Source organism: Protopterus annectens, chromosome 8.part0, assembly GCF_019279795.1.
Source record: "Protopterus annectens isolate FY-2018-M chromosome 8.part0, PAN1.0, whole genome shotgun sequence".
Lineage (NCBI taxonomy): Eukaryota > Metazoa > Chordata > Ceratodontiformes > Protopteridae > Protopterus > Protopterus annectens.
In genome coordinates, this window is record NC_056741.1 from 1167701161 (window position 1) to 1167715787 (window position 14627).

Below are 14627 nucleotides of genomic sequence, written 5' to 3' on the forward strand. Positions count from 1 at the left end.
TGGGCTTGCACTACGCCTGCACCACTTTGTGACTCGCTGTATGCCTTCATTAGCATGGTGCGATACTGCGCATAGGAAGATTTGCATACCTCTGCCGAGGGCTGCACAGGTCTGGCATACGCCGGTAGTGCACGTGGTAGTGGTTAGTCCCTGAATCACTCAGCGGACATATTTGGCATTATACCACCTACGCTACGCCTGCGCCTGGCGCAAGCTTCATGAATCCCGGGGTATGAGTAATATTGAACCTTTGTTCCTCCATGATTTTTGCCTTTGTCCAGAATTTTTGATTAAAGAGTTTGAGAGTTATATTGTATACCATATGTCTCAGCTTTTCTGATCAAGAATTCAGACAGAGTCAAAAACAATGGGAGGGGGAGACAAAAGGCCAAAAATCATAGACAAATTTTAAATATAGCTCTTATGTTCATAGAAAGTTGCTAGAATAACAAGTTTTGCATCAGCATGCAGATTCTTTTTTTTTCTCAATTTTTTTTTTATTTTTTAAATGCATTTGAATGAATTCCATAGTATTTATATATAACATCTTAAATAAGTATGTACACTATTTACATTAGCCTGACACTATAACAGTTCTTAATGTATACAGTTACTTTATAAGTATGTCCAATCCATTATTAGAGTGTCTGATCAATTATTGTATAGTGTCAATCAACGATAAGACTTTTACCCAAGGGTTGTTGATAAATGGCTTTGGATAAATTCTTAGTTCTTTAATTTTAATTTCCAATAATGCTCTGGTCTTCAGTAGACTGTAGAAGTCTTCCAAAGTTGGTATTGTAGTCCCAAACAAGAAAAATGCCAGCACCTCGGAGAGTCAGACAAATAGGTTTTATTTGACTTCAAAAAGCAAGTAATTAGACCGGTTTCAGCTCAAAGCTTTCCTCAGTAATACATTGAAGTAATTGCAAGAAGCCCTTATATAGCTGGAATATGTAAATTCATGACATCATTTCCTGTAATTAGTTAAGCATAAAAATGTTATAGTGGTAAAAAGTCACAAATGATACATTGTTAAAATATCATCCATCTGTAAATGAGTTTGCTGTCTAAATATCAATATGACATGACTCTGTAATAAAACAGAAAACAGAAAAAAATCAAAGAAAAGAAAATGGTGATTTATACAATAAGAATTAAATTACTTACTGCAAAATCATAATTTGTCATTTAACCCTGGGGAGAAAAGTCCCCCTAGTTTAATAATCCACCTTCTCTCCTTTGTGTTAAGAATATCGTGCCATCCTGATTTGAAAGAGCGATCTCCCAAAATTCGATCAATAATAGTAAAGGTGAATCTTGCATTTGAATGTTTCATTGTGTGTTTGTAAAGTGCATTGGTAATTCTGTGATTTCTGATGTCCCCTAAGTGTTCTGAAATTCTAATACGGAACTGCCTTGATGTCTGGCCAATGTAAAAGGCCTGACATGTGCAGGTGGCTAAATAGATTATCCAATCTGAACTGCAATTTCCGAAGAAATTGATGTCATATACCTGACCTGTGTTTTTACTGGTGAAACTCGTAGTTTTGAAAATGTAATTGCAAAAGCTGCAATGGCCACAGGGGAAATTGCCAATGAGCTTATCTCCAGTAAGTGTCCTTTGTGTATAGTAGTCCTGCTTAGTTTTTGATGTTTTTTTGTAATGAGAGAAATGGGAACATAAGGATTTACCCTTTCTGTAGGAGAAGTAACAACGTTCTCCTAAATAGTTTTCTAAAAGGGGGTGCGAGTTAAGTATATTCCAGTGGTTATTGACAATATTGATCAGGTTTCTACTGTTACGGCCATAGGTGGTAACCAATCTGCATACATCGGAATCCCCAGTTTTCTTACTTTTTTTGTATTCCAATAGAGAGTCTCTGGGTATGGAGTCACAGGTTTGGACCGCTGAATTAATGATTTGTGATGAGTATCCTCTGGACAAAAATCTGTTGGTTAAGTCCTGTTGATATTTGGTGAGGTCTTCCTGCGAAGAACATATTCTTCTTATTCTCATAAATTGGGATTTTGGAATATTTTTGGTAATATGTTTCGGATGGAAACTGTTGGCATGTAAGAGAGTATTGTACTGGGGAAATTTCCTATAGACAGATGTTTGCAGTGTGTTATCAATCTGTCTTTTCAAATGTACATCCAAGAAATGAATTTCATTGAGATGATGTTCTTCAGTGAATTCAATCCCCCAAATGTTGCCATTTAAATATTCCAAAAATTCCCCAAGATATTCACATCAAAAACTAAGCAGGACTACTATACACAAAGGACACTTACTGGAGATAAGCTCATTGGCAATTTCCCCTGTGGCCATTGCAGCTTTTGCAATTACATTTTCAAAACTACGAGTTTCACCAGTAAAAACACAGGTCAGGTATATGACATCAATTTCTTCGGAAATTGCAGTTCAGATTGGATAATCTATTTAGCCACCTGCACATGTCAGGCCTTTTACATTGGCCAGACATCAAGGCAGTTTTGTATTAGAATTTCAGAACACTTAGGGGACATCAGAAATCACAGAATTACCAATGCACTTTACAAACACACAATGAAACATTCAAATGCAAGATTCACCTTTACTATTATTGATCGAATTTTGGGAGATCGCTCTTTCAAATCAGGATGGCACGATATTCTTAACACAAAGGAGAGAAGGTGGATTATTAAACTAGGGGGACTTTTCTCCCCAGGGTTAAATGACAAATTATGATTTTGCAGTAAGTAATTTAATTCTTATTGTATAAATCACCATTTTCTTTTCTTTGATTTTTTCTGTTTTCTGTTTTATTACAGAGTCATGTCATATTGATATTTAGACAGCAAACTCATTTACAGATGGATGATATTTTAACAATGTATCATTTGTGACTTTTTACCACTATAACATTTTTATGCTTAACTAATTACAGGAAATGATGTCATGAATTTACATATTCCAGCTATATAAGGGCTTCTTGCAATTACTTCAATGTATTACTGAGGAAAGCTTTGAGCTGAAACCGGTCTAATTACTTGCTTTTTGAAGTCAAATAAAACCTATTTGTCTGACTCTCCGAGGTGCTGGCATTTTTCTTGTTTGGGACTAACATACTTGCTTGCCTGGCACCAGCCTAACTTGCTAGCTACATCCTTACATTAAAGTTGGTATTGTGTTTGTATTCCATCTTCTTGTTATACACTTCCTTGAAATTGCAGGTATAGCCCATACTAGATAAATGTTTGACATATTCGAATGAAGACCTTTGTTCACATTTAATAATTCAAGAGCTTTAGTTAAATAAAATGATTAATTAAACAAAGCTTGTAGAAAGTTATTAATACCATTTTAAAATGGATTAATTTTAGCACAATCAAAGGAAATGTGGTACCAGTCTGCATTGTGTTCTTGCTCACATCAACATATTTCTTTTATGGAAGAACTAATTTTATTGATTCTGTGTGGGGTTAAGAATGCTCTGTGCAAGCATTTCCAATTAAAAACATAATACGTAAAATGAAATTAATCCATGCCCACCCACACAGTGCTGGTAGCAGCAGCAGTGCAGCTGCTACTACACCACCACACCAGGACACAGCAGGCCCGCGTGGGCGTGGCCCTGGGCGGCGTGGACACGTTTCCAGCGGACATGTGTCATCGGAGAGTGGCCACAGTGTACTTCCACCTGGTAGTGCCTGTGCGACCCCAGGCAGGCGCGGGTCACGCGTCGCCGCCGGGCGGACACAGTGAGCGTACCACCTGCACTGTACAGTCTGGGGCTGCCAAGTATACCCGTGTAGGCATCACAGATGACTGAACTGTGTACACACATACCCACACACAGCAAACACAACTGTAGGGCTCCACCACATCCACATGCATTCTGCACAGTCATGCCCAGTAAATGCACAGGCCCTTACACACACATGATGTCATCCATTGGTACAGCCAATGCCTGTGGCACATATCACCCTGTGCATATGATGAAGTCTCTGCCACAGAACTGTGAGCTACACCATCGGTGCATGGTTATGCAAACATATTCTGATGCACAGGGTGGACAACATAGTGAGAGGTGTATGTGATACCTGTGTCTGCATAGTATGTGATGTGTATGTTGTGGTGCTGGTGTATGGCAGGTGACAGGTGCGTATGTGATGTGGTTTGTGCACTGACATCATGCAGCAGATATACCATGTAGTGCAGGTGCAGCATTCATTGTTCTGTGTACACAGTATGCGTGTTGGTTACATGTGTAGCACCATATTGGTTCAGTTAACCCGTATGCCACTTATGGTGTACTTGCATGTGCCCACTGGGAGCACTGTTATCAGTTCCCAAGTGTAGTCGTGGGGTACCCACAGGCACATCTGGCAATATCAGCATAGCACAGCTAGCCGCAACCGGCATGGACCCCTACATAGGTACATAGGCGCACATGTACATACCAGGCTATGTGCCCTACGGCATGTGTAAACCTAGCAAGACTGTGTGTGGCTGCTAACACCCCTTAGGATGAGGGTACCACATCCATCAGTCTCCTGTCCCCTGTCCAGCACTGACACAGAGATGATGCCTGGTGCATACTTATGATCACACATCCACACGTCATGATTACTCCTGCACAAAGGCAGTCAGGGCCTCTGCTTCACATGGGCTGGCAATCCTCTCCGTGTTGTAGGGGGTCTCTGGGCGTTGACCCTGTTCCCCCAGCACGTCCTAGTCATCTTTGTGGTGAGGTGTGTGTAAGTTGCTTCTGTGGCCGTGTTTGCCCGGAGCCTAGGAGGTGGAACTTGTCCATGTCACCCAGGTTGGACATGGCTGTGTATGTCAGGCACAGATCACCACAGAGCAGACGTGCTGGGAAGGTATACAGCTGGAGTCCCCTTGGTCGGGCAGTGTGTGACACATGTCCCAGCACCTTTATCCCTGCCTCGTGGAATGTTTGTGGTCCTTCCGAGTGCTGCAGGTGTCAGGTTAGGTACAGCCATGTGCCATTATACGCAATCATTGCTGTGGTGTGTGATGTGTACAGGGGTACAATGAACACCCGTGATGTGGATGTGATTCCTTCCAGACCAGGTGGCCACAGTGGAATGTCTTCCCACCCACATTGGCATTGTGTGTGTTGACAGAGGTTACTGACAGGTGTGGTACCCATTTCCATGAACACGTCCACCATGTTGAATGGATTACCACCTACATGTTACGTTGGGGCAAACATGTCCTTCACACTGGGTAGGTCTGCACCTTCTCTGGCATGTAGCAACAGGCCATAGCTCGCACCAGTTATCCATGTGTATGGCGCCCTAGGTGGATGTCCGTGTCAGATGGGGTGTTGGGTATGGTGGCGGTGTGCAGTCATCTGCATACCTTGTCTGCCACAATCCCCTATGTTGGCATGCACATTGAAGGTCGAATGCCGAATGGCAGGGGCCCAGGACTGAGCCCTGTGGGCCTCCACTGAGACCAGCTTTTAGTCTGACGGCACCAGGAACACAAACCCTGTGTGGTGTGACCTCCAACCATTCTGAGAACCATCGTGTGACTTATGTCCCCACATGTACACTGGTGAGCCTTTCCATGAGACCCATGTGGAGTGCGTTCTGAACACTCCCACCAGGTCATGGTAGTGTGTGCAAACCGACCTACCCCCATCAATGGCCTTGGTGACTGCTCCAGACAGGACGAGCAGGTTTGGGAGGCAGGATCTGCCCTTGACTAAGTTGTTGTGGGTACGTTCGGTATTGGCGGAACACCACTGTTTGTATCAATGGGCACCTGTAGGGACCTCCCCGCAGCTTTGCAGACAAGCCTTGCCAAGCTGATAGGGCGGTAATGTCTGCAGTCCATAACAGCACTACCCTGGCATAGTGGGACCACAGATGCCATATGCCATCCAGCGGGGACCTAGCCCGTAGTAAGGCTAACATGAGACAGTGGCCTTATGTGTGGGGTGAGGGCCTCAATGAGGTTGGGTAGCACACAGCCAGGGACACCATCGGGGCCCATTGGTGCTGTGTTAACCATCTAACAGATATCAGATCACTCCAGGGCATATGAGATGTTTCGGAGGCTAGACTCTGGTGGGATGGATATGTCCCCTCTTGGGGTGGGGGGTGGATGTATGCATGGAACATGTCCGCTGGTTTGTTGACAATGTCTGTGGGTGCAGTGACCGTTGTACCATTCTGGATCATTTCTGGCCATGTCTGTGCTCCCACCCATGTCCCTACCACAGTTAAGGAAGGCCCTATGGTTGTCTCATGTGCCCTCTGCAGTACCACTCCCACAAGCGGCCTTGGATGATTGTATGTGTGGCCGTATGTTGACGCTGGTATGAATGGGTGATGGCTTCCCTGGTACTGATATTGCTCTGTCATGTATTAGCTCCAACTGTTGATGTACAGTTTGTTAGTGGCTGTGGTCCACCAGACCATGTGCCTACCTGTGGTGGACAAGGTCCTGATGTTATCATGATCACTTGGTGCGGACATCCCTGTGTGTGCTCAGAGAAGGCATTCGTATGTGAGTTGGCAGTGCGGCCTGTGTTCACCACTGTCATGGTGCCTTTGTAGGGTACCACACCGGTCGTATGATGTCTGTGGTTTGCTGTGGAGAGGTCCTCACTTAGGTCTCCCATGCCAGTGTTGGGTGCAGGATGTGGATTACCAGTGGATCCACTATATGGTCTGACATCACCATTGAGGGATGTACATCCTGTGTGGAGCATTTCCTCCCCATGTGTGATGGGCAGAACTGGTATACGTCCCCCCCTAGTGGGTATGGTTCATGGCTGTTTCACAGCGGTCACGTGTATGAACACCCGGGACCTGTGGCGTAGGGTGTTGTGTCATGGGTAATGTTCCCAGTCTATGTATGGGTGCTTGATGTCACCCAATACGGTGCTGTTGTGAGAGCATGCACACTCACCAGTGTCCTCAGGACGGCTGTGCAGGTATCCTGGGTTTGGGAGGGTGGTCTGTAGCATGCAACAAACTGTAGGGCAGTCCTACCCATGGTTAATTGCACCTGGATATTCCCCGCTGCAACGGCCACGTCTGTGGCATGGCCGGGTTGCTGTTGTGTGGCTGGGCACACGGCGGTCCACATTCTGCCACCCATGCTGTTGCACCATGTGTATGCATGTGTGCTCTGTGCCGAGTCTAAGTGTCTGAGCATGCCCAGTAAGCAGCTGTGTAGATAGATACACAGGACAGTGCACACCGCCCGACTGCAGTAATACCCGGGTGCATGCCTGTATCCCCGCCATGGCCCGCGTGTGCCATGGCTGGGTTGCTGTTGTGTGGCTGGACACACGGCGACGGTCCACATTCTGCCACCCATGCTGTTGCTCCATGTGTATGCATGTCTGCTCTGTGCCGAGTCTAAGTGTCTGAGCATGCCCAGTAAGCAGCTGTGTAGATGGACACACAGGACAGTGCACGCCCGACTGCAGTAATACCCGGGAGCATGCCTGTATCCCCTTTGCAACCACGTCTGTGCCAGGGTCTGGTTGTGGCATGGCTACACCACATTCTGCCACCCATGCTGTTGCTCCATGTGCGCATCTGCTCTGTGCGAGTCGGTCCACATTCTGCCACCCATGCTGTTGCTCCATGTGGATGCATGTCTGCTCTGTGCAGTCTAAGTGTCTGAGCATGCCCAGTAAGCAGCTGTGTAGATGCCGAGGACACACCGCGACAGTCGTCACCGATGTCTGCAACTGGGCGTGTAGCGGCGTGTGTTGTGTGGTGGTCCCTTCTGTGTGTTGTGTGTGTTGGATGTGTGTGTGCACTTGTCTGAGCAATGGCATCCTGTATAGCCATGGTGACCATCCATGACACATGCTGCTGTGTGAGCATGTGTACGCTTTGCAGCCTGTGATCCAGTCACCTGACAGTGTCTCTGCGTGTGTGCATCCTCATCCTGTATAGCTTCATGCTGAATGTGGCTGTCATGCCACATTGGCTGCCTACATCCTGCGGTGGATGCCCTCATCCCGGGTAAAGTGTCATGTGGTGCATCCCTTCCTGTCGTGATGTACTGATCAGTAGTTATTTGGTATTCCGGACTGCAGCACTAACGTGTTACTGTGCGGCCACCTTGGGATGGTAACAGGCTGCGTGACTGCGCCTCTGTCTTCATTCCCTATCGGACGCATTGCCTCTGCAGATGATACCACCCACCTAGGGGTATGCCTCCTGACAGTGCTGTGCTCAGTAATCCCGTTAGCGTGTTCTGTAAATGCTTCATGCTGTAGTGAGTTCATGTAGGTAGGCGTAGGTTCGGCCCCTCGGTGTGTGTGTGTGTGTGTGTGTGTGTGTGTGTGTGTGTGTGTGTGTGTGTGTGTGTGTGTGTGTGTGTGTGTGTGTTTCCAGCTGCCTCTGCAGATGAACTAGCTTTTAGACGCTTTGCAACACATCCCTTGGCTATTGCTATTGTCTTGTGATGTCACCAGCCTAGAAGTATGCCTCTGACAGCGCTGTGCTCAGTAAACTCGGTAGCGTTCTGTAAATGCTTCATACTGTAGTGAGTTCATGTAGATAGGCGTAGGTTCGACTCCCGGCCCTTCCGTGTGTGTGTGTGTGTGTGTGTTTCTGGCTGCCTCTGCAGATGAACTAGCTTTTAGGGCAACCCAACACATACATCGGCTATTGCCAGCTATTGTCTTACAAGTGATGTCACCCGCCTAGAAGTATGCCTCTGACAGCGCTGTGCTCAGTAAATTCGGTAGCGCGTTCTGTAAATGCTTCATACTGTAGTGAGTTCATGTAGATAGGCGTAGGTTCGACTCCCGGCCCTTCCGTGTGTGTGTGTGTGTGTTTCCAGCTGCCTCTGCGGATGAACATGCTTTTAGGCGCGCACATACCTTGGCTATTGCCAGCTATTGTCTTGGTGATGTCACCCACCTAGAAGTATGCCTCTGACAGCATTGTGCTCAGTAAACTCGGTAGCGCGTTCTGTAAATGCTTCATACTGTAGTGAGTTCATGTAGATAGGCGTAGGTTCGACTACCGGCCCTTCCGTGTGTGTTTGTTTGTGTGTGTGTGTTTCCAGCTGCCTCTGCAGATGAACTAGCTTTTAGATGCGCATCATACCTTGGCTATTGCCAGCTATTGTCTTACGGTGATGTCACCCAGCCTAGAAGTATGCCTCTGCCAGCGGTGTGCTCAGTAAACTTCGGTAGCGTTCTGTAAATGCTTCATACTGTAGTGAGATCATGTAGATAGGCGTAGGTTCGACTCCCGGCCCTTCCATGTGTGTGTGTGTGTGTGTTTCCAGCTGCCTCTGCAGATGAACTAGCTTTTAGACGGCACCGCACATACCTTGGCTATTGCCAGCTATTGTCTTACGAGTGATGTCACCCACCTAGAAGTATGCCTCTGACAGCGCTGAGCTCAGTAAACTTGGTAGCGCGTTCTGTAAATGCTTCATACTGTAGTGAGTTCATGTAGATAGGCGTAGGTTCGACTCCCGGCCCTTCCGTGTGTGTATGTGTGTGTGTGTGTGTGTGTGTGTTTCCAGCTGCCTCTGCAGATGAACTAGCTTTTAGACGCTTCAACACATACCCGCGGCTAGTGCCAGCTATTGTCTTACGTCTGATGTCACCCGCCTAGAAGTATGCCTCTGACAGTGCTGTGCTCAGAAAACTTGGTAGCGCGTTCTGTAAATGCTTCATACTGTAGTGAGTTCATGTAGATAGTAGGTTCGACTCCGGCCCTTCCGTGTGTGTGTGTGTGTGTGTGTGTGTGTGTGTTTCCAGCTGCCTCTGCAGATGAACTAGCTTTTAGGCGGCGCTACATACCTTGGCTATTGCCAGCTATTGTCTTCGGTGATGTCACCCACCTAGAAGTATGCCTCTGACAGCGCTGTGCTCAGTAAACTGGGTGGGCCGTTCTGTAAATGCTTCATACTGTAGTGAGTTCATGTAGATAGGCGTAGGTTCGACTCCGGCCCTTCCGTGTGTGTGTGTGTGTGTTTCCAGTTTCCAGCTGTTTCCAGCTGCCTCTGCAGATGAACTAGCTTTTAGGCGCCGCACATACCTGGCTATTGCCAGCTATTGTCTTACGGTGATGTCACCGCCTAGAAGTATGCCTCTGACAGCGCTGTGCTCAGTAAACTCGGTAGCACGTTCTGTAAATGCTTCATACTGTAGTGAGATCATGTAGATATGGTTCGACACCCGGCCCTTCCGTGTGTGTGTGTGTGTGCGCGTGTGTGTGTGTGTGTGTGTTTCGCCCTCCGTAGATGAACCAGCTTTAGACGTTTTGCATCGATCCCTTGCCTATTGCCAGCTATTGTCTTACGAGATGTCATCCGCCTAGAAGTATGCTCTGACCGCCAGCTCAGTAAACCGTAGCTGCTCTGCAAATGCTCATACCGTAATGAGATCATGTAGATAGGCGTAGTCTCACCCCGGCCCTCCGGTGTGTGTGCTGCAGTTCTCCGGCCCTCTGCAGATGAACTAGCTTTAGACGCTTGCACGATCCCTGGCTATTGCCAGCTATTGTCTCACGAGTGATGTCACCCACCTAGAAGTATGCCCTCTTGAACTGACCAGCCCAGTAAACTGTAGCGCCCAAAATGCTTCACCAGTGAGATCGCGTGATAGGCTTAAGTTCAATTTCCGGCCCTCCGTGTGTGTGTGTGTTTCCGGGTTCCCTCTGCAGATGAACTAGCTTTAGACGCCGTAACGATCCCTTGGCTATTGCTGTTATTGTTCCACGGTGATGTCACCCACCCAGTATGCCTCTGACCGCGTCAGGCAACCCGTAGCGCTGGGTTTCTGTAAATGCTTCTGCTACTGTAGTGAGATCATGAGATAGGCATAAGTCTCGACCCGGCCCCTCGGGTGTGTGTGTGTGTGTGTGTGTGTGGCTTCCAGCCCCTCTGCAGATGGAACTAGCTTTTAGACGCTTCGCAACACAAAACCTTGGCTATCAGCGTCATTCCTTTGCTGGATGTTGCCACCCACCCAGATGCGCTCTGCTGCTGCACGGTATCCAGTGCAGCACATTCCATACCTGTGCTAGGCGTTTGTGTGTTTGGGCATGTGGGTGTGATGCTCAAACAACATGCCCGCCACATGTGGGCAAACCCCACCCCAGCTGCATAAGGTCTGGTATGGTATTGCCTTTTGTGGCTTACTTAGAACACACCTATCCTGCCACCATCCCTGTGGCGTTTCTTGATGGCATGCAGTGTGTACCGCCAGGCCCAAGTTGTAATGCAGCACTGTGAGCGTGATCTCCACCTGCACCATGCTAAGTGGTGTGTGCTGGGGGTGATGTTGTGTAACATGACACACCCGGCCTGCCACATGTGTCCGCCTGTATCTCTGTCATTGTTTATCCACGCATTTTAAGGTTAGTCCGTATCAGCTGCTGTGTAGCATGGACGGCTGTCTTCCATGTATCGATGGCCTGGGTAACGGGCAGAGCATATGACTGTGGTCCGCTGCGATCCACTCATTGTCCATGCACTGTCCTCGTATTCCAGAACACCGCATTGACATCTGGTGGATTAAGTGACACAGCCATCTCACGGTCCCTGGCAGGTATCTGGGACACCCCATACACCCTTGTGTGCGCCGTTGTAGTGTGTATGTCTACCTGTGCCAGGCGCATGGTTGTGTGTGTGTCCCCGCCACAGCCATCTGGTAGTATATGCCAATTATGGGTAAGTCCCTGCAGATCTGACAGTTTCTCATGTGCCTGCACAAATGCAGACTGTGTACTACCCCCCACGGCCATGACTTAGACCCACTGCCCTGGGCTGGCCTGCCGCCCACCATCAATATGACACACAGCCCCATCATGGTATACCCATGACACACCCACTCAAAACAGTGGTCTACTTAGGTGTGCAGTGCCTCTGGCCAGCCACAGAATGTTGTACGCCCACGCCTGGATGTGTGCACCGCTAAGCATACGCTCATATCTGCAATGTCCAGTTGTAATACCAGAGGGGGAACTCATCAGCTATACAGAATGCGGATCTATTTGGTTTAGCAGGAGGGGTGCCCAATACGGGCAGGGCTGACCGGCGGAACACTGGCGAGGCCTCCTTTGAGAGTGCATGCCCCAATGTGAATGCAGTTTGCACAGATAGGTTAAAGCACACAATCCGTCCACACTGTATTCAGTTCTGTACCGCCAGGTTACTGTTGGATATGCTGGCGCATATCTGCCATACATTGTTAAATCATCAATGATGAGTATTCGCATAGTACAATATCATATGATACATAAAGTTAATATTGGTATGTCGGAGGTGTTAACATATGTGTGTGTAGATACGATTGCGCCTGTGGCTTTATGCTGTAAGGTTGCGCGTTCATTGTTTGCACAGAAGGCAACATGCAGCGTAAGGGAAGCAAGCCCGGACGCCAGTTTGATGCTGGCGCCCAGAGCGACGTCGGGTGGTAGCAGATGTCTATGGAGTAACCTTGGATACCACGATGTGACCTGTCGGACTAAACGTCGACGCTAATTGTATCATCTACCTATGTGTCGTAGTTTTGTGCGTGTAAGCCAGCCGGTCTGATGTGGATTTGCGTGTATTCCGGTCAACTGATATTAACACCATTACTCAATCGGCTGACGTTCTTCACTGGTGGGGACTTCATGTTTCGTTCATCTATGGCTTTCCCAGCTGACGCTGATATTCTGCCATTGGTGTTCCACAGGGTTACCCATTTTCCTCCCGCGGTAATGGAGCCGCGGTGATCCAAAACCGTGTTGCATATTGACAGCTGTGTACGCCGGTATTGCACAGCGGGTTGGCTTTGTATGGGGAGTGTCTACTGGCTTCCTGTATCTGTATTACCACTCAAAGAGTGCCTCACTGCAGCTGTGGTTACACAAATTCGCGGTTATGGGCAATCCCAGTCCACGCCATTCCATCCTCGCAAGTGCCCACTGGACTGGTAAGTATGCATGCCATTCCACACACCTGCATTTCACATTAGACGGTGGATGTTGCACTATCAGTGAGTGCGTGTTACTCCCACATCCTCCCATGGTGCGACAAACGTGATATCTGCCAAACATCACTGAGCCCCGCACGCGGACACCGCACGATCCCATGGATGTAGCCCTCACGGTACATTACACATCCTGTATGTAAAAGGGAGATGTGGACGTGACCTCTATGGACTCATAATATGGGAATATCTGTACATATGTCCCAGACCGTGACAGCCGTCGTTAACCGGAACACGCTAAAAAGGCGTCTGGCTGTACCGCGGGACATGGCCGCTGTCACCCGATCGTGTCCAGCTGGAATTATGCACGGAGGAATCTCTGGGTCCTACCATGCACACCACAGCATATGTAACAGTGGTAGACCTTGTTGGATCAGTCCATCTGGCTAGTGGGTTTGACCATGTTCCCCATCGCCGATGCGTGGTTGCACGGCGCTATGTAGTGTGCCACGCTGACCAGGTATTCAAACCCGAAACCGGATGGTGATCCAATGATGGTGTATAGCTTTAGGTCATCCTCAATGTCCCATTAGGATGTCCATCACAGTATCGCACACGGACACACAACCAAAGGAATGTAGTATCCTATTAAAGCATTGACGGATGTTCTTCATGTTTGAACGCCATGTCAGGATCCTGTGATTTCCTCTACTTTATTGTTAAAAAGTTAGCCCGGTGTTCCACAGGTCGCCATGTGTTCCACGGTATGGTAGCGGCGATCCCCATTCATCTTCAGCAGACGGGTGCTGTGTATGCCGGACGCCATAATGGGCACTTGACATCGTGATGAGCCCCCACTGTAGTCCCTATCTGTATTCCGCGGTGTTGTGCCTTACCACAGCTGTGTGATTCCACCAGGTTTGCAGTCATGGAAGAATATCCGTCGTACATTGTCCATCCATGTAATCAACCAATGGTCACTGGTATAGTGCCGTCCACATTTCACAGCCGTATTTAGCATCTGCGGGTGATTTTGCGATAATTAGTGCGGAGTAACGCCGTGCCGCCACCAACCTCACAATGGGCAGGACAACGGATCATCTGCCAATCAACACCCAGACCCATGCCCGCATACCCACTTGCACTCTACGATGAGAGACTGACAATCTGGGATCTATGTGTGCATATCACCTGCAGTTCAAGCATGTTGTCATTAACCTTGGACACGCCTGGTGGTGAAGAGGCGGGCCAGTCAGAGTGACGGCTGCTGCCCATCTGGCCTGCCGCCCAAGCAGGTTGCATTGCGAAGGAGTTAATTTTGGGTCCCACACTGGAGATTGCAGCATATGCAGCGAGAACATATTGACTGTGTCCGTCTGACCAGTGTGTTCCGGCCGGGACGTCCCAGCAGTCACGATGTCTGCTTGAGTACCCATATTATGTAAAAGTACGAAATCGGCCTTCCACAACACCGAATTCTATATGGTGGCGTTCCCATGATGCAGGCTAACAATTGCTTTCTCAGTAATCCACAGATATCCATTGACATTCCCGCCTGTATTGTAACATTAACATGAAGAAACCATGTATAACCTATTTATTCATTGCAGGATGCCTTATATGTGTGTACTAGCCCAACATCCATACCTTACTATTTGACGTTGTTGGTGTGCCATTATTATGTGTTCCCGTAGGTCGGCC